Here is a 24,784-nt window from a genome sequence, read left to right as displayed (position 1 = left end):
ATTGATTAATGCAGTGCAATAGGAATGATTGAGTAAGTGGCCATACTTATGATGCACTGAATTAATAATTATAATAAAATGGTTGGCACAGACCATATGAAAATGCCTTCTGTTTTAAATTGATAAGATATAGGCCATTATCTAGACACATAAAATTTGGGAACTGCGGCTAGCTATAGAATTTAAAAGGAACTTATGGGAGATAGAAAAATGCATCATACTGTCCTCTATGCAAGTAAATATTAAACCTTAAGTGCCTCTGCAATAAGGACTATGGAGAAATAATTACCATTCTTCTGTGCCATCCATGGGAGTTCAATGTCAATGTAATACCCAGTAAGTAACACTCCTACTTATCCCACTTTTTGAAAACCTGAATTCTTGAGGATCCTCTGTCATTTCAGTCAATAAGACTATTTTTTTACTTTAATAGCTAAGGGCATGCAATTCAAGTAATACACTTACTCTAATGAAATATGATTTAAATCATTGTGAGTTGGTTTGAGAATTGCAGGTAATGTTGTCATTTAGCTCACGTTGTGGAAAGTAACAGTGCATCACCAGAACACAATACACATTTCCATGTAAAATAACATTTAGATAATCTCTGCATCTTATATGAATAAGACTCAAATGCACATACAAAATACTTTGAAAATGAGCTTGATTGTGTAATGCAAATAATCTAAATTCTGTTCGGGGAGGGGGTGCAATCAGAATACCAGAAAATGATTCCTGCCATGAAGGATACTGCAGACAGATCAACTACTAATTTTATATTCCCTTGAATAATTCTCTATCAATGCAATTCTAGTATCAAGTGTTAAAATGTGCTTCTTTTATAACATGGTCCTGCGCATGTAGATTGAAAAGTGCCACTGAGTTCATTGAAGCTTTCTTGCTGCAATCCCATGATCTGGGAGCAAGCCTCACTGAATTAAATGTGACTTTCTTATGAATTAATATGTGCTGTTAAGCTGCAAAAAATCCTATACCTACTTTTCTAGGAATAAGCCAAGGAAAGGCAAGTGACTTACTTCTGAGTAGACATGTATAGGACGGCACTATTAGTTTCTAACTGAACATCCATATAGCCCTACAGTGTCAGTCTTTTCATAATATAGAACAGAACGGCATTCTCAGAAAGAGGGAGATTCTTAGCCGGATTCAGTCAAAAGGTCCCACCAATGTAAACACATGCAAGGACATCCACTAGCACAAAGGGGCTTTCCCCACTCCTATCCCCATATGCCTCCTTATTGGTTTGGGGTGGGGTTCGAAGAATCTCCAGAAGAGCACACAGGGTGAGATAATGTGGGCCACTCCATTTGGCAAGCTGAAATTCTCGTGAATCGGTCTCCCTGGGGAGGTTGTGAGCTCTCCTTCCTTGGAGGTCTTTAAGCAGAGGCTTGACAACCATATGTCAGGAGTGCTCTGATGGTGTTTCCTGCATTGCAGGGGCTTGGACTAGATGGCCCTCAAGGTCTCTTCCAACTCTACAATTCTAAGTTTATGGAACAATTGCCACACTGCTGTGTTCCCTTCCTCCCAAATATTTTCAGGATTGTAGTGAACCAACCATTTTCATTTGCCCGACTGGTTTCTTTTTGCTAGCAATGAAACTTGATTATTTAAGCTTAATAGATAAGCTAAAGATTATTTAGAATGCTTTGAGAACATCTTACAAAACTCACAGTGCTGATTTATCCTTAGAAATGAGTTGATAAACTGGAACTGGAGTCACATCACCAGCTTCTTCTAGGGTTAATCAATCTTGATGTCGCAACTGGGGGGAGAGGAAAAAAACACAACAGAAAGATTCAAGATGACAAGCTATAAAGGACACAAGTGAAGTAGGAGAATAGCAGCAGACTACAATACTGTGATATCAGATTGGAATTTATAAGATTCTGACAATATATGTATGGTTATAGATATAAGTTCATGAAGGGTTCTCCTAATGTCTCAGTTATACCTTACATACAAGAAAATGTTCAGTCTTGCCCATTGAACATTGTATAATCTCACTGAGCTTTTATAGCAGGTATGCTGCCTAAGACATTTAAGCCTTCCCTCTTATTAAAAATAAATAAATGAATTTCACATGTAAAAATCAGTTTTTGCTTAATCTCACCAGATGGTAATGCCATCAACTAGAATGTGCATTTGATTTCACTCCCACATTGTTTTGCATTAATGACATAAACAGCATGAAAAGAGGCTAAAACATTTTGGATGTTATAGGAGATGTGGGTCTTCCATCAAATAACAGTGCTGAGTCTCCTCCTCCTCTTTGCTGGTAGTGATGCAGAACATCTGACTTGATGCCACCATTTCACTGGCTCTAGTTTCAGGTCCATTTCAATCTCATATCTGAAGCATCAAACCTGCTTGCAAAGTTAGTATAGGGCATTTCACACTTGTCCTGTCCCAAGCAATAGGATATACAGCCTGCTGGTTCTCTTTCAGAAATCTGATAGAATTATAGAATGATCTTACAGGTGAAGATTTATAGGCCCAGTTTGCACACAACGCTTCAATAATGTGTGGCCTGCATGTACCACTGCTAAAATGTTTATTAGTTGCTTCGCCCCTGCTCTCTCCTTTCCCCTGCAGCAGAAGAAACAAACCAGAGGCTGGCATGCCATTGCAGCAAGTCAGTACTCATGCTTTGTTTTCCCCCCACTAGCAGCTGGTGGGGGGCTCATAGCTTCCCAATGCAGTGTGCGGTGCAACAGTGCCCTACCCCATGCCGCCTCACTGGCTGTCACTGTTTCTCTCCTAAACAAACCATGATGGCAAGCCAAGAACAAAGGGGAGCATGTAACAGGAAGAGAGCCACTGCCGACTTCTCTGACACACTGAGGGAGTGGGTCAGGAACACCCCAGGGACTTTTGAGCAGCCTGCCCCCAACACATTGCTCATGTGTTCGCTTTAAAGCATTACTTAATTCAAACTGTGACTTAAAACGATGTGCAATGTTGTTTTATTTCCTTATTTGTGTGCCATTTTTAAAGGGGTAACTGCCCCTTCAAAGCCGTGTATAAAATTTCAGGAGAAATCATCAGCATCCAGTTAATGCCCCCTTAAATTTCAACAGCACCAGTTAAAACTTGAGTAGTGATTAAGAAAATGAGCAGCAATTAAGAAATAATAATAATCCAGATCAAAATAAATATGTTTTACTGATTGGGCAACTACTGCTGGGGAACAGAAGCACATGCCCAAAATAGTACTGGGTTATACTCTGTGGGCCAGTGCCATGTTCTATGCAGCAGCAACCAGCATATAGCTGGCAATAAATTTTAAGTACAAACAGTAGTAGTTCCAATGGTGTGTCCTCACTTAATCTAACAGGTCTGAGCACAGCAAAATCCAAAGTTCAATCAGGCCCCTCCATCCCTTGCAGATGGGTGTAACTTCCAGATGCTTTGGGGTGAATATTTTTTGGCTGCTGCTAGGTAAAGGTAAAGGTACCCCTGCCCATACAGGCCAGTCGTGTCCAACTCTAGGGTTGTGCGCCCATCTCACTTAAGAGGCCATGGGCCAGCGCTGTCCGGAGACACTTCCGGGTCACGTGGCTGCTGCTAATTTCCCATTAATCAGTGTCTATTTTATCCATCAATTAGCAGATTCCACCATGCTCAAGAGAAAATGGAATTTATATCATATTGCATGATACAACAGCAAAGATAACAACAAAAGAGGTAGACCACCTCTTTCCTCCCACCCAAAGCTCTTCCGTGTGATGCTGTACACTTTAATTCAGACACATTCTAATCAAAGTGTCCAACAATCTCTCTGAGGAGTCTACTTTACATCAGAAATGGAAGTGGGGGAAAAGGTGAGGACAATGTCTTATCCTACCTTCAGTCTGCTCTTGGAAAGTACAGCATGCAGGACACTTCTGTGCTTGGGTTGCCATTGCTTGCAGAAAGGTTTTCATTCATTTTCATTTAGTTAGGATTTTTATTTTCTAGGTTTACTTAGTCTAGCCTGATTGATCTAATCTTCATTCTCAGTGAGTCTAAGAATTTCATTTCACATTTGAAATAAGAAGCCCTGGAGCATGGCAATGACATCATCATATACCAGGGTGCTGTGCTATTCATGTTGCGAACAAAGCCCAAGATAGAAACAAAGCCCCTGTTGTGTGTTCATCCAGACTGCAATTTTCCATAGATCAGTTGCTGGCTCTTTTGAGCATATGGTGGAGGGAGTAAACATTCACTAGAAAGTATAGATTTAAAATGGCCTCAGATAAACATGGTCCCATGAACAAGGAGAAAGGATTCATTTTATTACTAGGTTTTAGTGTTCTAGTGTTGTTATGAGTTTGTTGGTACAAGACGCTTCTAAATTCCTGAACCCAGTAAGTGTTAGAATTTAATCAAGCTTCCTGAACCCCTGGATCCAGCAATTGTTAAAATATAAGCCAGGCCATCTTCCTCATGAGGTAATTGCATGGAAGATGAGTCAACAATGAAAAGGTAATGAGCTGTTAAGAATGCCAAGGAGAGGAGACTCTGTGTCAGACAGAAAATGGGTGGGGCTCCTCCTCCAACTTGGAGATAAAAGACAAAGTCAGAGTTTGATTTAGAGTTTTGGGGTTGGCCATGATGTGACCTGGGGGGGGGGCAGGCTGCTGTCTGTTAAAGGCAAAAGCTGGATAGAGGGTCAGAGAATGGTGGTTGATTTCTGGTTGAATCCAAGACTGCGGCCAATGGAGAAGCAAGACCCTCTTGGGGTGTTGATGCTGTGAACCCCTCCATTGTAGCCTCAGGTTGTATATATGTGTAAATAAACCATATATCATAAAGGCACCACGGTCTCTGCTGTGCCTCATTCCCAAAAGAAAATACAGACCCTAGGTGGAACTCCTGGAAAGTCACACTGCTTAAAGATCGGGGTCACGCAACAGTGTTTTGTTTTGGGAAATTTTATTTAACAGAATTATTTACTTCTCCAAAAATGCAATATGCTAAAGGCAGAACAGAGAAAACTAAATCACACTGTTCATAATCAGATTGCTCAATATGTTCCACGGACTATTCCTGTCATTTGCATATTGCATTATAAAATGCATCAAGTTTAAAAGGAATTTAAATCAAACTTTCATTGCCAAAGCACACCACAAGGTGGCAAGATTGTAAAAATAAAGATTAAATAAAGATTAGAAGCACATTCAAGTAATGGCATTCAGAGTGACATTTGAATTTTAAATTATTACAACATCCTTTGCCTTTGCATTAGTTTAAAATGCATGCAGCCATCACTGCCCCCATGCTTACAGTAGATGGGTTTTTTTTCAAACTCATCTAACCCCACATCATAATCTAAGAATGATAACACTGACCTACTTTACAGGGCTGTAAAAATTACCAATATAATTGTATATAGTGTTTAAAGCACTATGCGCTGGATGCAGCTGAGCTAATGCAACAGGGCTTTCCCCCTCTCCTCCCCCTGTGCACCCCAAGTCCCCCCAAATTGGCTCTGCGGGCTCTGGAGAACCCCAAAAATAATGTGTGGGAAGAAGTGAGAGGAGATCACCAATGGCTTCAAGTTACAAGAAAGGAGATTCTGACTAAACATCAGAAAGAACTTTCTGACAGTAAGAGCTGTTTGACAGTAGGACAGACTCCCTCGGGAGATTGTGGGCTCTCCTTCCTTGGAGGGTTTTAAGCAGAGGTTGGCTGGTCATGGATGCCTTAGCTGAGATTCCTGCATTGCAGGGGGTTGGACTAAATGACCCTTGGGGGTCACTCCCAACGCTACAATTCTATGATCATTCCACTGTGCAAACTGAAATGCTTGTGACGGTGGAACAACTGAGAGAGAGTGGCACTCCATATCTATGTTTCAGAGACCTGCAACATTTGTGTATGATTGTATTTTCAACTTGCAGCCTTACAACTGCTGGATAAGGATATTTGAACTAATGGAATACTGTACATAAATATGCTGCTGCAGTGGGTATACCAAATTAAAGTGCAGAGTGGTATTGTGATTCTGTTGTGCTAGTGATTATTCCACTGTAATCATTACAGCAGAAATAATATAGTTGGTGTGTTGTGCAACAAGCACTGGCGGAGGAAGAGGAGTGCGGGGGGAGTGCACCGCCCCCGGCAGCGCAATCCCGGTGGGGTGCCATCGCAGCTGCCCCCCCCCCGCCTGTGCTGGGCACCATGCCCCTACAGGCAGCGTGTCACGCCCCCAGGACACACACCAACCCTGTCCCCGCCTGCTCTCTGCCCCCTAGTGCCAGAGCACGAAGCTCCACCACTGGCGACAAGCACACAAAGTGCAATGAGACTGAGTGGGGGGGGGGAGGGAGGCTTGGTTAATTTTCTTGTACACAGGTTGTACATCAACAACAAAGGTATTATTATTAGAAAGTGGTGGCGTCCCTTGCATAAAGGACAAAAAATGGTGAAGTGGAAACTTTCTAAACAATCCTCCCGCAGGGTTTAATAGCGCTCCCACATTGTGGGGAAAAGTATGCACAGTGCAGAAACTATGTTCCTGGTGGCCATGAATCCTCAATGCATGTAAATTATTTCTGTACAGTGCACATTTAACCTGCATCCGCAACATGGGGGCACTACTATAACCTGTATGGCGAATATTTTTTTTCCTTCAAAGGAGCAGAACTGAGCTGCAATTCAAAATATTCAATGTATAGAATTTTGTATTTGGAAAAATGCTGTTCTTTCCCCCAGAGAGCTCTGCCCTTGCTATTGCAAATTGCTCAGAGGGATATGATTATGTATGTATTCAGAGAATTTGTGATGTATTGCCTGTGTTAAGCTTCAACCCCATGTCAGAAATATTGTGTAGATTAATTGCTTTAGGGCAAGGATAGGAAGCCAATGGTGTCATTGGACTGTAGCTGCCAGTCAACCCCTGTCAGAATGGCCAATGGTCTGGGAGGATGGGAGTTTTAATCCTGAAACATCTAGAGGGTCACAAGTTCCCCAACCCTCTTTAAATGGTTGACCACCACCCACGCACTACTATTTCAGCATAGGAATGCTGAAATTACTACAGCTGTCCATGTACCAAGTGGTAACCTAAGCAGAGTTATACATGCAACTACTTTGTATTCTAGTAATCTTTATGCTCCTGCTACTGTTCAGGCATCTGGGGAAGCAGGAGAGTGGTTAAAATTCTTCTCATTGCTTTGCAGAATGATACAGTTGACCAACTCACTAAATGATTATATCATTAGGAACTCTCTCCCAGGAGACTCTTGCCAGGTGCCTGCTTTAATGCCTTTTTGGCATCAAGTGAAACCCTTTTTTATTTTCCTGGCTTTTTACCATCCAATGAGTTTTTAACACGGAGTTTTATGGCCTCTATTTTCCTGCCGTTTTTATGGATTTCCCTGAGATATTCTCATTCTATTTTGACTTTTTAAAACTCTCCTTTGTATTGAAAAGCCTGTTAAATTATAACACTGTACTAAGTCAATGGTCAGAAACAGCCATCTGTTGTATTCACTTCTCTTTCCTATTTCTTAAAGGTTTCCCCCTCCCTATACATTAAGACCCTGCCATTTGATTAAAAGTTTTTGTTAACTTTATTTATATACTTCAGGTTAATTATTGTCCCTACAGGACAAATAAAACCAGTACAAAAATGTATTTTATGAATGCAAGGTAAATTCACCTTTGGTATAAATAGCACATCAAGCTACACCTTGCTTGTGTATTTACTAATATTAATATCCTGGGCATCTTTACCAATCTGGAGCTTGATAGTTACTTTAACCTTACCTCCAAAGCAAGGTCTTTAAATGTCTTTGCTCTTGACCTCATATACCAATGATGCAGCATATCTTTGGACTACTAACGTATGTCAGAGTCAGTCCATTATTTGATCCAGTATTTTATGAGTGAAAACAGTTGTCCCTAGAGTCATGCTTCTGAATGTAACTTTCTCAAATATAGGTCACTGAGCAGTTCAAGGGAATCAACAGGGATATTTCCCTTGCCAATATCCGGAGGAGACTTCAATAACCTGGCATTCTCCAGATGTTTTGGACTGCAACTCTCCTCAGCCCCAGCCAGCATGGCCAATCATCAGGGATGATAGGAGTTATCGTCCAATAGTATCTGGAGGCCACTGGATCAGGGAAGGCTGTTCTAGACAAATATTGTCTACCAGAATCACTAAAACAGTCTTAGTTCCATTATCAGGCTGAATGGTTGAAAAAGACATAACAAATGGAAAATGAAATGAATGTGGCTGCCAGAAATGAAATGAATTGTGTAAAAAGTATATTCATATTGTTTAGTCATGACTAAGAATTGGCAGGGAAGGTTTAGGAAAATTAGCACTTGAGGTGGAAGAGGGAGCTAACCATGGTTAAGCAATTGCACCTGTACAAGGCCTAATAAATATGTGTGAAATGATAGAATCCATATTAATTTCAATATTACTTACACTACAGAGAAAAAAATGTACACGGATTTAAAATGATTATTGTAACAAGTAAAATTGGAATAGTCTAACTAGGAAAATGTGCACATAAGCATATTCTGAGAGAAAAAACAGTATTGAGAACTGCCCTGCCCTTGTTCCTTATTTTAGAATCATCAGTCTTCTTTCCAGTTTCCATCATAATGCACCCCTTTCTTTTCCAGGCTAGGTCTCATATTTTAATTCTGGTAAAGCAAATAAAGGTACAAGTCACTGCAATGTTGTGTGCAATTCTTCATTATTTCAGAAAAGCTTTCGTATCACCTCAACACACTATCAATAATGTTGCTTCAACAACATATGAGAAAGTATTTTATAGTTTAATAGAAAATGAAAGAGCAGGCAAAATTAATTAACGCAGCATGGATTTCTCTTCCTATTGTTTTGATAAATATCAGTTGAATGGTGATTTATATGGTAGAAAATAAAAAAATAAAGTGCTGGTACTCATGTTGATAAAATTGCCTCAGGTGCCAGAACAAAATGGTTGCCAAGGGCAGCCAAAAAAAGAAGTGATGGTTCTCTGTACTAGTAAGCACAATCTCTCTCACACACACAACATTACAGATAATAAAATTATTCATATACTACTGGGTTAAATTTCAATTTACTGGTTGTAAATGACCAAATGTGAAACATATTTACTTCATAACCATTTTGCTGAACTAGGACAAGTATTTACTACCAAAGATTAACAAATAAATCAAAGGCTCTAGCAGCAGTTTAGCGCTTGATAACAAGCTCTTTTCCCTTAACAACTGAATAGGCCCATTATTACCGTGCCAACTCAAATCTGGTCTTCTAATGCAAACTTATCTGCAAGGGAGGGGGGAAACGAATTACAGAGAGTATTAATAGCAGTCACTAAAAGAACATTGTAGGATTCCATGAATAAGAACACCGGCTTTTCCCTCTGTGACTTCAGAAATATCATGCAAACTTGAAGGAATAAAAATAGAAAATGTACTTTTCTCTCCCAAATTAACTGAAGTCATCCAACTGAATGCTTAGTTCCTGAAGGCTTTAAAAATAACATATTTGTCCTTCTGTAGTTTACCCTGAACTGACATCAGACTGAAAAATGAGTTTTGTGCCCAAACAAACAAAAAACCACCCAAGTACTAATGTATAGGAAAGCTTTCTAAAACACTTAGCCTAGCAAGGAGAAGCCATGATGACATAGGCTATTTGCTCTTGTTTTCATGGCCCTTTAGAATAAAAAGCAAACATATAATGACAAAATCCTTAAGAGCCCAAATCACCCAATTTGGTAATTTATGAGAGCAATACATCTGGCACCAGCTTGGCTTGCCGGAAGGAGGAATACAAGGCTGCTTTAGGGATACAGCCATCATAAGGACTCCACTCTATATGTGTACAGTTTATGTCCTGATCCCCTGGCCTACCTGGCAGACAGTGTGCCAAGTCCAGAACCCAACCCACATAAGCCAAGTCCAAAGATCAGGAAATGCAGTCCAGGCTCAGTCCAAGTAAGCCAAGATAGTAGCTCAGCAGTCAAACTCAAAGTAGAAACTCATGCAGGTCCAAGGAGAATCCTAGGTGAGGTCCCCCAACATGGGCAGTTGAGCAGACACAGTACACCAGCTCTGCTACCTTCTTATACTGTGCCTGCTGATTGCAGCATCTGGGCTTGATGAGGCATGTGACACTCACCTGCTCTCAGCTTGCCCCAGCTGAGGAATCACATGCCTCCTTCCCCACCTGGCCAGCTAGTAAACTAGGCTGCAGGCTCTGGCCTGTCTCTGCTTCTTGGAGTGCCCCACCCGCTGTTCCCTTTGTCTTAGGACCTACCATGTTCATGGGGACGGGGGCCTCTCTTGCTCTGGTGAAGGGTCCCACTGCTCAGCTTCCACACACTAGTCCCTGTCCTCTCATCATCCTCTGTCACCCCATGAGTGTTGTCTACAACAACCTCTCCTTCCCCATCCCCAGCTTGCTCCCATGTGACCCACTCCCAGCTGCACCCCTCACCAGGATCCTCTTCCTCCTTTTCCTCCTCCCCGAAATCCTGCCAGTTCATGACAGTTTGCTCCTTAGCCTTTTCTTCGGCTGAAGATATCCCACAAGGCAGCAGAAGTTTAGGATCAGAGTTTTCCTTCTCCTAGATGGGTTACCTTCCCAGGTTAACGAGCCCCACCTGCCCCTCACTTCCCTCTACAGCACGTGTAGAAATTAATTTAGCGGTGATTAATTTAGCCTATGACACACAAAAGATTGTAAGTGCGTCTGCCATGCTGAGATTTGTTAGGCGTTCTCAGAAAGGTCCTGACACTTGAGGGTAGGTGGATCTATAATCAAGACATGCCTGTTTTTACTAACTGTGAAAATATATTTTCTCTTAGTGTTGATTAGCAGATGGACTGTGAAATAGTTTGTCACTCCTAAAACTTTTATTTTAAAAGCAGGCATTGGTTTGAATTTCAGAGTGGCTCTAGAGCCTTTGGGTTTGGTTGATGAACAACTTAAATATACACATGTTCTTTACTGATATGTTATTCACTTCTGATAGAGAACACAAGCAGCTGCCAGTCTTACAGTCTGAAAGGGGACATAGGATTCAACAGTGGGTGGGCTGATTCAGGATTAATACAAAATGGCATCTCTGTGTAGTCCTAGCTATGTCATAAATGTAGCAGTACAGGTTATTTCTCAGAGGCGATGTTTCAGAGATGTAAGGAATCAGTGGTCTTTAACTGGAAATTCTGACGGTAAGGACCAAATGCTTAACTATCTGCACTGCCATGACCCACCTACATAATTCCTTTTGGGGAGAGCAGGAGGTTGTCCTTTTCTAACCTTGAAATAAATAAGAGGTGGCCGGGTGGTGTGAATCTTCCTTGAACACTTGCAAAACCTTTGTAGCTTCACACCAGCCTTTCTTTCTGGTGGTTATTCTAATAGACCTTACAGTCTACTGCATTTGGCCCTACAATCTGAGGTTGTCTAGAATGCTGTCTGCAAAGTACCGAAGAGCCCTGGGTGTTTATCTTTTTTGCTGAAGCAGAACACAGGCTTTAAAAAAAACTTAAATGAAGTTTAATCCTCTGCTGTTGTGCTTATAAACAACAACAAAACAAAAAAAAATCCAGAGATGTTTGGTGCTGTTAATTCAATGTTTTGGACATTCATACTTCTTGAAATATCCACGGCCATAGAGAAACATATATACATACAGAAAAACATAGAAACAGAGCAGCACAAGACTTTGTTGGGGCCCAGATCAGACTTGGGTGGGGGAATCCTTAACTTCATGCTTTGCTTCAGGAGAGGAGAGGGAAGATAATGAGAATTAGGGAACCTTCTTGAAGGAAATGGGCTATGACATGGGGACTTAGGGAGAAGAAGGCAGCTTGAAAACACGGGGTGCTGCTGTTCCCCAGAATGAGAGTGAAGTGGTGATGGGGAGAAGCTAGGATAGATGGTATGAAAAATATGGATGCAAGGATATGGTGGTTTATTTCATGCAAATCCCTTCTCTAGTTCTTAGGTCTGAAATATTCATACGAGCAAGGTATTCAGCAAGGTGTTTCTTACAGCAGCTTATCAGATTTCCACTGCCTAACTGTCTACCATAAAATTAGAGGTAAAACTTCAGATTCAGACTTGGCTACTAGCTTTGGCAGGAAGTATGATATCCCCTTTAATTCACATCATAATTTCATGTTCAAAAACTAAGGTACTAAGCACAGCTGCTGCATTGTTTGATGAATTAGCAGCTGAAGAGTGTGGTTCCTGCATCAGGCAGGTAAAATTGCAGGAAAGAGATCTTACTGTGGAAGCTTGAATTACCATTCTGAGACTTTGCTGTTAATGGGCCTGAAACTGTACACTGCCTTCTTTCCTAAATCCTCTTGTGTCACACCAAGCTATTTCTCTACTGTAGTTTAAAACTGTATGTGTAGTCCACTGAAAATCATAGACTAAAAGAAGGAGCTGTCTCCTGGGATAGAAGCGCCTACTTTATGTAGCAGTTATGACTACTGCATTATTGCTCTGAGCATTGTTAGCAAGTACATCTCAACAACCAATATATCTTCCACTTCTTAAGGGTCTTGTAGCAGGAGTTTTAATGGGAGATGGGTGACATTCATAAAGAAAGCACTGGTCGCAGCTGACTCATATGTAAGTCAATGAAACTGCAACTCTGCTTTCCCTGAAGTCTGAAGTATGGGCAATTTGTTATTTAAGGGGGGAGCAAAGATTTCTGATCTGGATTCTGCTTCTCTGACTCCAGATACAAAAGTTGAGACTGCTGAACAGAATATTGGGCTGGGGTATTGTTTATGGGGTTTGTTGTGTGTGGGGGGGTGTTGTTTAGCATGTTAATTTTTTGCATCTCTATTTTGGATCTTATGATTTATGTGAAAATTGTTCAATTTGGTTGTATACATTTTCTTGTTTTTTCATTATGACTTTGTTATGTTTGTATGTTTGAGCATGGTTTTAACTTTTGAAAGGCAGCATACGAATAAAACGACTGATTTTGAAAATGATTGATTAAAGTGATACTCATTTTATTAGGTTTTGTAGTTCAGTTCCCATGGATCAGCTTACCACTTCATTGTCATTTTAATTATCTTCCCTAGAGAGTGTGCATCATCTGTTTTATTTCATAATAGGCCTACATAATATGCACCTTCCTCCCTGTTGTTCCATGTGCCACTTTATTTAGCAAACACTCTAAATTATAATAGAAAATACTATTCACAATCTTTATCATGAATGTGTGTGTGTGTGTGTGTGTGTGTAGTCCTTCAAGTGACATTTCTGTATCACAGGTTACTAAATATACTTTAAATACATGAGCAATGCCAAACATGTCCACCTTTTCATAAAAGTCACTTTTCTCTGTAATGCTTGGTTTTCTTAATTTATTTAAAACATAAAAAAAGTTTTTCAAAAATATTAAGCAAAATAAGTGGTTTCTCTCTCTCTCTCTCTCTCTCTCTCACACACACACACACACACACAGAGAGAGAGAGAGAGAGAGAGAGAGAGAGAGAGAGAGAGGAAAACCATTATATTTTAACTTTGTTAAACATTAAATACCTTATCATTTTTCTTAACGAAGCAGAAGGCAGAACATAGACCTATACTTTATCATCCCACTATAGATAATATCAAAATTTTATGAAAGAGTTCCCTGTGAGTTTGTATGTGATTTTCTATTCTTCTGCAACTCTTGAGACAGCATATCTTCTATTGCTCTTTACAGATGTTAATCATTCAGAGGAAGAAAATATTTAGACAGGGGAACTGAATGCCCTAGGGCAGTGGTGGCCAAACTTGGCCCTCCAGTTGTTTTGGGACTACCATCATCCCTAGCTAACAGGACCAGTGGTCAGGCATGATGGGAATTGTTGTCCCAAAACAGATGGAAGGCCGAGTTTAGCGACCACTGCCCTAGGGCTAGGATGTGCATCCATGGAGCCAGCTTACTGTCAAAGGCCGGCTTACAGCTGTAGCACCCATTTGGTCCTCTACAGATCACTTCCATGGAGGCAGCTTCTAGAGGAACATCTACCCACTGTAAGCTGGCTCAATTTAATACATTCCCAGTCTGAGTCCAAGTGAGCTGTCACTGGCAGCACTAGTACCCCGTGGAGGTGGCTAGTGGCATAAAAAACATAAAATTTCAATCAATATTGAATCTGGACCGAACTGTCCTATATTTAGTAGTGAATGGTGAAGCAACACAAGCAGGGTGGTGTTGCTCATCTGGCTCTCAATGCTCAGCACTGTTGCCAGTTATTGAGGAAGGAGGTGTGGGGAGCTCAGCACAGTACAGATGCAGCAGCAGAACTGATCAATATTCCCAGCACTCTGCGCAAACCATGCCTAGATACCCACAGTCTTGTCCCTTCCCATCTTCCTCTTGGTATTTGACAACGCTTCTCAGCACTGAGAAGACAGGTAACCCAGAGCCACCCTACTTGTGCTGCCCTACCAACCAGTACTGCTTAATACATTATGTTACTGGAGTCTTTACAGAAAGATGATGTCCAAGAAGCTTGAATGATTGGGGGAGAACAGAGCTATGTTGTACTTAAGGGTTGCCATATGTCAGCAATTTCCTGGATATAGTCGTGATTCGCTTGAATGTCCAGGAAAATCTAGACATTATGGCAACCCATGTCGGAAGCATAGATTTTGGGCAAAACTAAAGACCAACAACTTTTGTGTTCGGATTTTCACTTTTTGAAATATGGCAGCCCCATACTAGCTGTGGTGGTTTGGGGAGCGAGAGATGAGGTTTTAACATATACAGATGTACAAACTGTGTGTGTGTGTGTTGAGGTCACACTTAAGATAATTAAATTTAGTATTTTTATGAGTTAAGCCTAAGGCAACATGAAGCAGTTAATCATCATACTGCATTCTCCATCAGTACCTACAACATCAATATCGCAGTATTATTTGGTGGAAATGCCTCGGGTTTAATGCATATTCCAGATGTCAGAAGCAATTTCTCTGCTCAGTGAACTAGCACTCTTGCTTTTTTATTATTATTATTTACCACTCTATAGTGATATCACCATAGATCAGGCAAGTCTAGGCTAGTCAGAGTTAGAGAAAGGATTCTTGTCTACAGATGCTAAGATGGGCCCCACAGAAAAGTAGATATGTTCACTACAGTTATCCCAATATCTATACAGAACAGTACAGAAATTCTACAGCTATCAGCTATGTGGTATGTTTTCATGCAGCTCAGGTGTTGAGGCATCAGCTGAGTGGGGAGTTTGCTTATATCAGCAGCTGCCTCTAGGTGGTGAAGAAGGCAAGGAACGCAAAGGAGGACTTCTACCAAGAACCCCAGCTCAAGGTCACATTTCAACAAAAGATCCTGGTTTCAAACAGGGAATTACTACTTTAACAAGCCAACTTCATCATCAATGGTTTGATGCTGGCTTGCCATGAAACTTACCATAGTTTGTTTTAATCTAGGATCTCTGCTTCAAACATTAACACTAAATCAGGACATTTCACTCGGGCTTTTTCAGGTTTATCCATGTAGTACTAAACCTTCCTATTTTACTACATGTGAACGAGTCCAGAATCACAGTGTTGTGAACCCCCCTGAGATCTACGGTATAGGGTAGTGTACAAAATAAAAGAAATAAAAAATACCTGTGCAACAGCTTTCAAAAATAGTGGGGAAAGTAAACCAGTGATGTAATTGATTTGCAGTTGTCTCTGAGGTCAGGGATTCTACGGCAACAGCTTTCCAGCATGCGCTACAACCAATATAGCCAGATATACAGTAGCTACATCCCAATTAAGTTTACATATTTGCACATTTACATTCACACAAAATACTTTTGCATAACAGTTGTTGGAAACCAAAGGAGGGGAGATTGCTCGTGTACTCAAATCTTGCTTGTGGGTTTACCTCAGGCATCTTTCTGACTGACCACTGTGAGAAGAGGATGGCTGGACTAGGTGGGTCATTGGCCTGATCCAGCAAGCTCTTCTTACATTCTGAGGTTCAAAATCAAATTATATATTTACAAGGAATAGGCTTGGATTGTGAAATGAGCAATACTGCATGAGATATTTTGGACAGACTAGGCAAAATTTTGAATGTGGCTTTTGTGATAAGGTTTGTTTATCACAAGATACCACTAAGGAAAGTGTAAAAATAAGTGTGTAATTGCATGCACAGTCATCTTTTAAATTAGGAACCACATTGACTGGAAATGTTTTACAAAATGCTATATATAGTATACACAGCGGGCCACAATCACAGAGCGAGCCTAGACATTACTTTAGCCAAAATCACCAACAAACCCATGGCAAATTTCTAACCAATTTGGACTGCATGTTCTGGTTTTCATGCAGTGATTGTTGAAGAGAGTGCCCTTGAAACAGCCCATATGACCCATTAGCAGGCGTTGCTAACCCACAGACTATGGCCTACATATGATTTCCCGAGAGGTTTTTTGTGATCCCCATGCCTCCCCCCATTTGTCATTCAAAATCAGAGTGGTCATGTGGGAAAGACCAAAATACCACAACTTTTCATAACCCTAGGGTATACTGGTGTGGCAGGAAACCACATCATTCACTCCTCTCATATAAACATTGACATGTTATATCCTCCAACATAAAAATAACAGCAAGTAGGTCATGGAAGAGTGGAAAAGCAGCCACCGCACTATTCCTGAATACAAGAATGGACCCTAAACGTGTTATGAAAATCCTTGAATTTGACATAAAATTTACAACAAGGACAATACCCAAAGAAATAACTTGCTAGCAATTAAAAAAATGTGTTACTTTGATTTGTGTATGTTTCACAAACTCCTGAAATATTGAAAAGGAATTAATTGGTTGATATAAATTCTCATTTTTTAAAGCCTCTTAATTTCTCATTAGCACAGAGCTCATTGGAATGTAAAATTGTGGCAGCTGAAATTGATATAATTCCCAGACAGACTCTGACAGAAAGACTCACATTAATATTTAATACTTCAAAATGAAAAAAAGAAAGATGTATTTTCTTTGAACCAAGCAGGAAGGCGGAACCTTAGTATGGAGAACTAACATTGATGAAGATGGATTCTAAACACCATTAAATTAATCTAGGAAGAAATAAGCTTAAAGTTAGCTTGACTTTTCATTGAGCATATGGAAAAAGGCCCAGAAGAACTTCGATGTAATAGTCAGAACAATCATATTCTCACATTAAGCCAGGGAAGAAAACGGAAAGCGAGAGAGCAGGTGACATATAAAAATGGCAGACATGCCCCCAGCAAATTTGGACACAATAACTGTGTCCACTGATGCCAACAATAATGCCCACATGCCACATGAACACATAGGACAAGTCAATGAATTCATGCCACAGAACTCCCCCTCCCCCAAATCATCACATATACCTCATACAAAATGGGAGGTGGGTGGCGCTGTGATCTAAACCACTGAACCTCTTGGGTTTACCCATCGGAAGGTCAGCGGTTCAAATCTGTGCAACAGCCAACTCCTGCCAACTTAGCAGTTCAAAAGCATACCAGTGCAAGTTGATAAATAGGTATCGCTGCAGTGGGAAGGTAAACAATATTTCCATGCACTTTGGCACTCGTCATGGTGTCCCATTGCGGTAGAAGTGGTTTAGTCATGCTGGTCACATGACCCAGAAAGCCATCTGTGGACAAACATCGGCTCCTTCAGCCTGAAAAGTGTGATGAGCGCCAAACCCCACAGTCACCTTTGTTGTTGTTGTTTAGTCATTTAGTTGTGTCTGACTCTTCGTGACCCCATGGACCAGAGCACGCCAGGCACTCCTGTCTTCCACTGCCTCCTGCAGTTTGGTCAGACTCATGTTTGTGGCTTCGAGAACACTGTCCAACCATCTCGTCCTCTGTCATCCCCTTCTCCTTGTGCCTCAACCTTTCCCAACATCAGGGCCTTTTCCAGGGAGTCTTCTCTTTTCATGAGGTGGCCAAAGTATTGGAGCCTCAGCTTCATGATCTGTCCTTCCAGTGAGCACTCAGGGCTGATTTCCTTAAGAATGGATACGCTTTATCTTCTTGCAGTTCTTGCAGTCTACTCCAGCACCATAATTCAAAAGCATCAATTCTTCGGCGATCAGCCTTCTTGATGGTCCAGCTCTCACTTCCGTACATCACCAGTGGCGTAGCGTGGGGGGTGCAGGGGGGGCCGGCCGCACCGGGCGCAACATCTGGGGGTTAGGGTTAGGGGGCGCAAATCCATGGGTTGGGGGCGCAAATCCACGGGTTAGGGGGCGCAAATTACTTGCCTTGCCCCGGGTGCTGACAGCCCACGCTACGCCACTGTACATCACTACTGGGAAAACCATAGCTTTAACTATATGGACCTTTGTTGGCAAGGTGATGTCTCTGCTTTTTAAGATGCTGTCTAGGTTTGCCATCGCCTTTCTCCCAAGGAGCAGGCGTCTTTTAATTTCGTGACTGCTGTCACCATCTGCAGTGATCATGGAGCCCAAGAAAGTAAAATCTCTCACTGCCTCCATTTCTTCCCCTTCTATTTGCCAGGAGGTGATGGGACCAGTGGCCATGATCTTCGTTTTTTTGATGTTGAACTTCAGACCATATTTTGTGCTCTCCTCTTTCACCCTCATTAAAGGGTTCTTTAATTCCTCCTCACTTTCTGCCATCAAGGTTGTGTCATTTGCATATCTGAGGTTGTTGATATTTCTTCTGATACTATTTCCGGCTTGGAATTCATCCAGCCCAGCCTTTCGCATGATTAATTCTGCATATAAGTTAAATAAGCAGGGAAATAATATACAGCCTTGCCGAACTCCTTTCCCAATTTTGAACCAATCAGTTGTTCCACATCCCATTCTAACTGTAGCTTCTTGTCCCACATAGAGATTTCTCAGGAGACAGATGAGGTGATCAGGCACTCCCATTTCTTTAAGAACTTGCCATAGTTTGCTGTGGTCGACACAGTCAAAGGCTTTTGCATAGTCAATGAAGCAGAAGTAGACGTCTTTCTGGTACTCTCTAGCATTCATCCAGCACATGTTTGCAATTTGGTCTCTGGTTCCTCTGCCCCTTCGAAATCCAGCTTGCACTTCTGGGAGTTCTCGGTCCACATACTGCTTAAGCCTGCCTTGTAGAATTTTAAGCATAAACTTGCTAGTATGTGAAATGAGTGCAATTGTGCGGTAGTTGGAGCATTCTTTGGCACTTCCCTTCTTTGGGATTGGGATGCAGACTGATCTTCTCCAATCCTCTGGCCACTGCTGAGTTTTCCAAATTTGCTGGCATATTGAGTGTAGCACCTTAACAGCATCATCTTTTAAAATTTTAAATAGTTCAGCTATCATCACTTCCACTGGCCTTGTTATTAGCAGTGCTTTCTAAGGCCCATTTGACTTCACGCTCCAGGAAGTCTGGCTCAAGGTCAGCAACCACACTACCTGGGGTATACGAGACATCCATTTCTTTCTGGTATAGTTCCTCTGTGTATTCTTGCCACCTCTTCTTGATGTCTTTTGCTTCTGTTAGGTCCTTTCCACTTTTGTCTTTTATTATGGAAATCTTTGTACAAAATGTTCCTTTCATATCTCCAATTTTCTTGAACAGATCTCTGGTTTTTCCCATTCTATTGTTTTCCTCTATTTCTTTGCATTGCTCGTTTAAGAAGGCCTTCTTGTCTCTCCTTGCTATTTTTTGGAAATCTGCATTCAATTTCCTGTATCTTTCACTATCTCCCTTGCATTTTGCTTGCCTTCTCTCCCCCGCTATTTGTAAGGCCTTGTTGGACAGCTACTTTGCTTTCTTGCATTTCCTTTTCATTGGGATGGTTTTAGTTGCTGCCTCCTGTATAATGTTACGAGCCTCCATCCATAGTTCTTCAGGCACTCTGTCCACCAAATCTAAATCCTTAAACCTGTTCCTCACTTCCACTGTGTATTCATAAGGGATTTGGTTTAGATTACCGGCCCAGTGGTTTTTTCCTACTTTCTTCAGTTTGAGCTTGAATTTTGCTATAAGAAGCTGATGATCTGAGCCACAGTCAGCTCCAGGTCTTGTTTTTGCTGACTGTATAGAGCTGCTCCATCTTTGGCTGCAGAGAATATAATCAATCTGATTTCGATGCTGCCCATCTGGTGATGTCCATGTGTAGAGTCGTCTCTTGTGTTGTTGGAAGAGTGTTTGTGATGACCAGCTTGTTCTCTTGGCAGAACTCTATTAGCCTTTGCCCTGCTTTGTTTTGAACTCCAAGGCCCAACTTGCCAGTTGTTCCTTTTATCTCTTGACTCCCTACTTTAGCATTCCAATCCCCTATAATAAGAAGAACATCCTTCTTTGGTGTCATTTCTATAAGGTGTTGTAAGTCTTCATAGAATTGGTCAATTTCAGTTTCTTCAGCACCAGTGGTTGGTGCATAAACTTGGATTACTGTGATGTTAAAAGGTCTGCCTTGTATTCGTATCGAGATCATTCTATCATTTTTGAGATTGCATCCCAGTACAGCTTTTGCCACTCTTTTGTTGACTATGAGGGCCACTCCATTTCTTTTACGGGATTCTTGCCCACAGTAGTAAATGTGATGGTCATACGAACTGAATTCTCCCATTCCCGTCCATTTTAGTTCACTGATGCCCAGGATGTCAATATTTATTCTTGCCATCTCATTTTTTACCACATCCAGCTTACCAAGGTTCTTACATTCCAGGTTCCTATGCAATATTTTTCTTTACAGCATTGGACTTTCCTTTCGCTTCCAGGCATATCCGCAACTGAGCGTCCTTTCGGCTTTGGCCCAGCCGCTTCATCAGCTCTGGATCTACTTGTACTTGTCCTCCGCTCTTCCTCAGTAGCATGTTGGACGCCTTCTGACCTGAGGGGCTCATCTTCCAGCGTCATAACTTTTATATGCCTGTTGTCTTTGTCCATGGAGTTTTCTTGGCAGGGATACTGGAGTGGCTTGCCGGTTCCTGCTCCAGGTGGATCACGTTTGGTCAAAACTCTCCACTATGACCTGTCCATCTTGGGTGGCCCTGCACGGCATAGCTCATAGCTTCTCTGAGTTATTCAAGCACCTTCGCCACGGCAAGGCAGTGATCCATGAAGGGGACAGTCACCTTTGACTGGACTTAATTGTCCAAGGGTCCTTTACCTTTACTTTGTTTATCATACAAGATGGCACCACAGCACCACCACTCTATCAGTCCCAGTGGTCCATCCAGGAAATGACCCTATTACTGAAATTTCTCAGGCGTCCAAGAAGGATCCTTGGAAACTAGTGCTTACCACAACTAGGGTTGCCTTATCTTGAAGAGCAAAAAAGAATGACTTGTACCATTATGCACCTACAGTGTCTTATTTTATTCTTCCATTTAGCCATTCCCATTGTGGCAGAGCAAACAAAAACCACATGGAAAAATTATGAATATATTGTTTTCTATTTTTATGTATCGGCCATGTTCATTTCCAATGTGGCAAATATTACAGGAGCAAGAAAAACATCTATTTTTAGCTTTGTCCTGCAGCTCAAAACCAGACAGTAGAAAATAGAAAATCTCATTTTTATTTTTTTCTGCTGGAGAAGTTCCATTCCTATTTGTGAAAAATAATCAGTTTGCTGCTGTGCTAGAAGAGTTAGAAATAGAGTAGCCAACATGTTGAGACAAACAAATTTCCAGCAAAGAGTAGCTGATTTTAGAGCTTCTCAAAATTCTCCACCTTACTTGGGGCAGAAAAACTGAGGGAGGGGAGAACCATTTCACCAAATCTCTGTCTAAGGGTTTCTTCAGACTAATCGATACTGGTCAATTAAAACATTAAAAATGCATTATAAAAAGATGACACGAGAGGGCGCTGTAGAGCAGCGTCCGTCGTCAATGTAAAATTGCATTGATTGCTATATTATGTGTTTTTAAAGCGTTTTTACAAATAAGTGTAGATCCAGCCCAGGAGTGTGAGCCTCTGCTTTAGCAGTGGCAAAGCACTTTTTCTCTCTCTCTTTTCAGTTACTGTAAGGCAGCCTGGCTCTGAATAATGGTCTGAACCTAGTGGTTTTGAATGCACTGTGAGGTGATGCAGTGGCGTAGGAAGGGGGTGCGGTGGGTGCGGGGTGCCCCAGGTGTCATCACTGAGAGGGGTGACAATATGACTAAAATATGTGTTTTTAAAATAAGAAATTCCCATCGCGAGATAAAGGTTTTAAGTGCTTATGCTCACATTGTTAAGTAAATCTTATTTTCCCTTCTTTTAATAATTTAAATGTTGGGGGTGTGACAAGAATTTTTTTGCACTGGGTACCACCTGACCTTGCTACGCCACTGAGGTGATAGGGGAATCATGGCTAGCACAGAAAAAGGGTGGATAATATCTGTAAAATGACCTTCTTTTGTTTCTTAGAAAAATGTATTTCAATAATTTTTGGCTCAGCTCTACCTGGTTTTGACTTCGTGTACTCTAAATGCCTGACATGCCAGCAAATCATATATAATTGTGCACTAGTAGGAATGTACTATTGGATTATGGATTTTATATACAGTACAAAATCCAGCCCAAGACCTTCCCTGTGCTCCCTCATACACCTTTTCATAAGATGTTGGACATAAGATGACCCCACTTGAAATAACACAAATAAAGGTTTAGGATGAGAAAGTAATTGTTGGAAGTAATTATTAAGATCTTCTGCTGAGGCATTTCTTCAAATGCCTTCCTTATTAAAAGAGGCTGAGTTGGCCTGGGACGTTTTGCCGCCTGAGGCAATATCCCTGGTACCACTTCCCTGCTCCTCATTGCCGCCACGCGCACACAACCCAGTGCCCACCACTGGCTAGGTGATTGCCAACTCCACCTGCTCCTCTGCCACTGTGGCTGTGACTCCCTGCTGTGGCCACCCTCAGCCTTCGCTGCCATTGTACCAGGGCTTCCTCAGGCTGCCTCCAGGTAGTGGCGGAGTCATAGCATCAGGCAGGCCGTGGAAGGGGCATAGCTGTAGCATGAGATGCAGCCACAGTGGCAGAAGATCAGGAGGAGGCAGTGAGCACCTGGCAGTGGCAATCAGTGGGCATACTGCTAAGTTAATATCTGTTTCTTTACTCGGGCATTTTAATTTGTAATTGCTTGGTATTCTAATTTTTATCTGTTGTCTTTCATTATAGTTGCTAATCTTAGTGTTTGATTCTATTATATTAGGCGTTAAATAATTTATGGAACCTGCTTTGATGAAAGGCAGTGCAGAAATGTTTTATATAAAATAAATCATCATGCCATTGTGTATCTTATTTTATTACAATGGTTTACACCTAACATGTACCAAACTACAACTAAAATAGCAGTTACATATACACTCATTTATAATGAGTCTCACTGTGCAGTTCAACAAACCGTAGGATGGTGATTTCAAGCTTTCTTCTTTCAAGAAATCCTTTCCACACTGATTTGTCTGTTGAGCAAGCCCTCTGGGTGAGTTGGCATCCTCTGAAGGCTGAAAACTTTAGGGCCCTTTTCCATGGGCCAGGCAAGTGTGGGAATCTTATTAGAATAAAGTTTTAAACTTGGGGGGGGGAGGACCTGCCAGGCCCTTGTGGGGGAGCACTGGCCAACATACTCCTCAAAACACCCAAGGCAAGTGTACCTGGCTGCCCCACTCACCCCACATGAGCCTGACATGGGTACATTAAAGCCTCCTCCATATAGGGACTATTAGGTTTGTCTTCCACATATTTTGTCCCAGCCTGCAACAGTTCTGCATCTGCATGTTGCTGGTGGTGGTTGTTGTAGGGAGACCATTCCTCCATTTATTTCAGCAACAAGAAACTATTATTCACCACCTATGACACCTTTGGTAGCCTTCCACAGTGGCACTGTCATCTGAAGTGGCCCTTAGAGTCTTAGAACAACTGAGAAATGAAAGAAGAACAATACAGTTTAAAATTTAAACAGGTTGAAGAAGTGGACACGAGGGGCAAAAACATATGTCCCTTCTGACTGGGGGCAGTAGGGGGAGGGGGGGTAGTCCTAGGACTGGAGAAAGACAGCAGCCAGGAATAAAAATGATGGGTCAGCAGCAAAGTATGGTGCTTTCTGAGACACTCAATTACATCTGCAAATAATCAGCTACTAGTAGACTTTAGAGTAAAAAATGTTATCTGTAAAAAGGAATAGGCTGTATTGAAGGCTCAGCACTAATCCAAGGGCAGTTCGAAGCATTTCTTTGCCTCACCTTGCAAATATGCATATGGTAGATGGATTTTTTTCTGAATCAGACGTTTCTGTGGAGAAAATGTGTCAGAATACCTCAAAATAACTCTGTTAGAAACCTTATTGTTACCAAAGTGCCATGAAGCAATCTGGAAGCTGTCCTCGAGAAACATCCCTGAAATCCTGCTCCCACCCCAAGGCCACAACAATGGAGCCCTATATTTTCTTCAGAGGCATTGGATCAGATAAAACCAATAAAAAGAAACTCAACCATTTTAAAATACAACGTATAAAAAGAGCAGATGAAAAGCAGTATTAAACCAAATTTCAATAGGGATTAAACTTGTTTTAAAGGCATGGGGAAATAAAAATGAACCTTGCCAGGGGATAGAATTTCTACCCGAGAAGGCCCTGTCTAACATCAGACTCACTACTATATCACTCATTCACACCACCTGAATGAAAAAGTAAAATATGGGAAACTGTATTGTTATTCAAATTAATATACCATACAATAAACCCTTAAGAATACCCCTTGTTTGTAACCTTGCAATGAAAAAAATGAATAATATTAATAATAATTGTACCCTGCCCATCTGACTGGGTTGTCCCAGCCCCTCTG

The 24,784-nt window shown here is 41.4% G+C and overlaps 1 protein-coding gene across 13 annotated transcripts in view; it reads right to left on the bottom strand.

Moving 5' to 3' along the window:
* Nucleotides 1-24,784, bottom strand: part of ATP2B2 (ATPase plasma membrane Ca2+ transporting 2) — a 365,380-nt gene that overhangs the window by 219,477 nt on the left and 121,119 nt on the right. For all 13 annotated transcript variants that reach the window (XR_014522401.1, XR_014522402.1, XR_014522403.1 and 10 more), the window contains exon 3: nucleotides 1,695-1,786. The gene's annotated coding sequence lies outside the window, so the exon portion shown is untranslated. The remainder of the gene's footprint in view (nucleotides 1-1,694; nucleotides 1,787-24,784) is intronic.

The sequence above is a fragment of the Podarcis liolepis genome (assembly GCF_965112155.1).
Source record: "Podarcis liolepis genome assembly, chromosome: 2".
In the NCBI taxonomy this organism is placed as follows: Eukaryota; Metazoa; Chordata; class Lepidosauria; order Squamata; family Lacertidae; genus Podarcis; species Podarcis liolepis.
The sequence above is the reverse complement of the archived record's forward strand: the minus strand, read 5'-3'. Positions and strand labels throughout refer to the sequence as shown.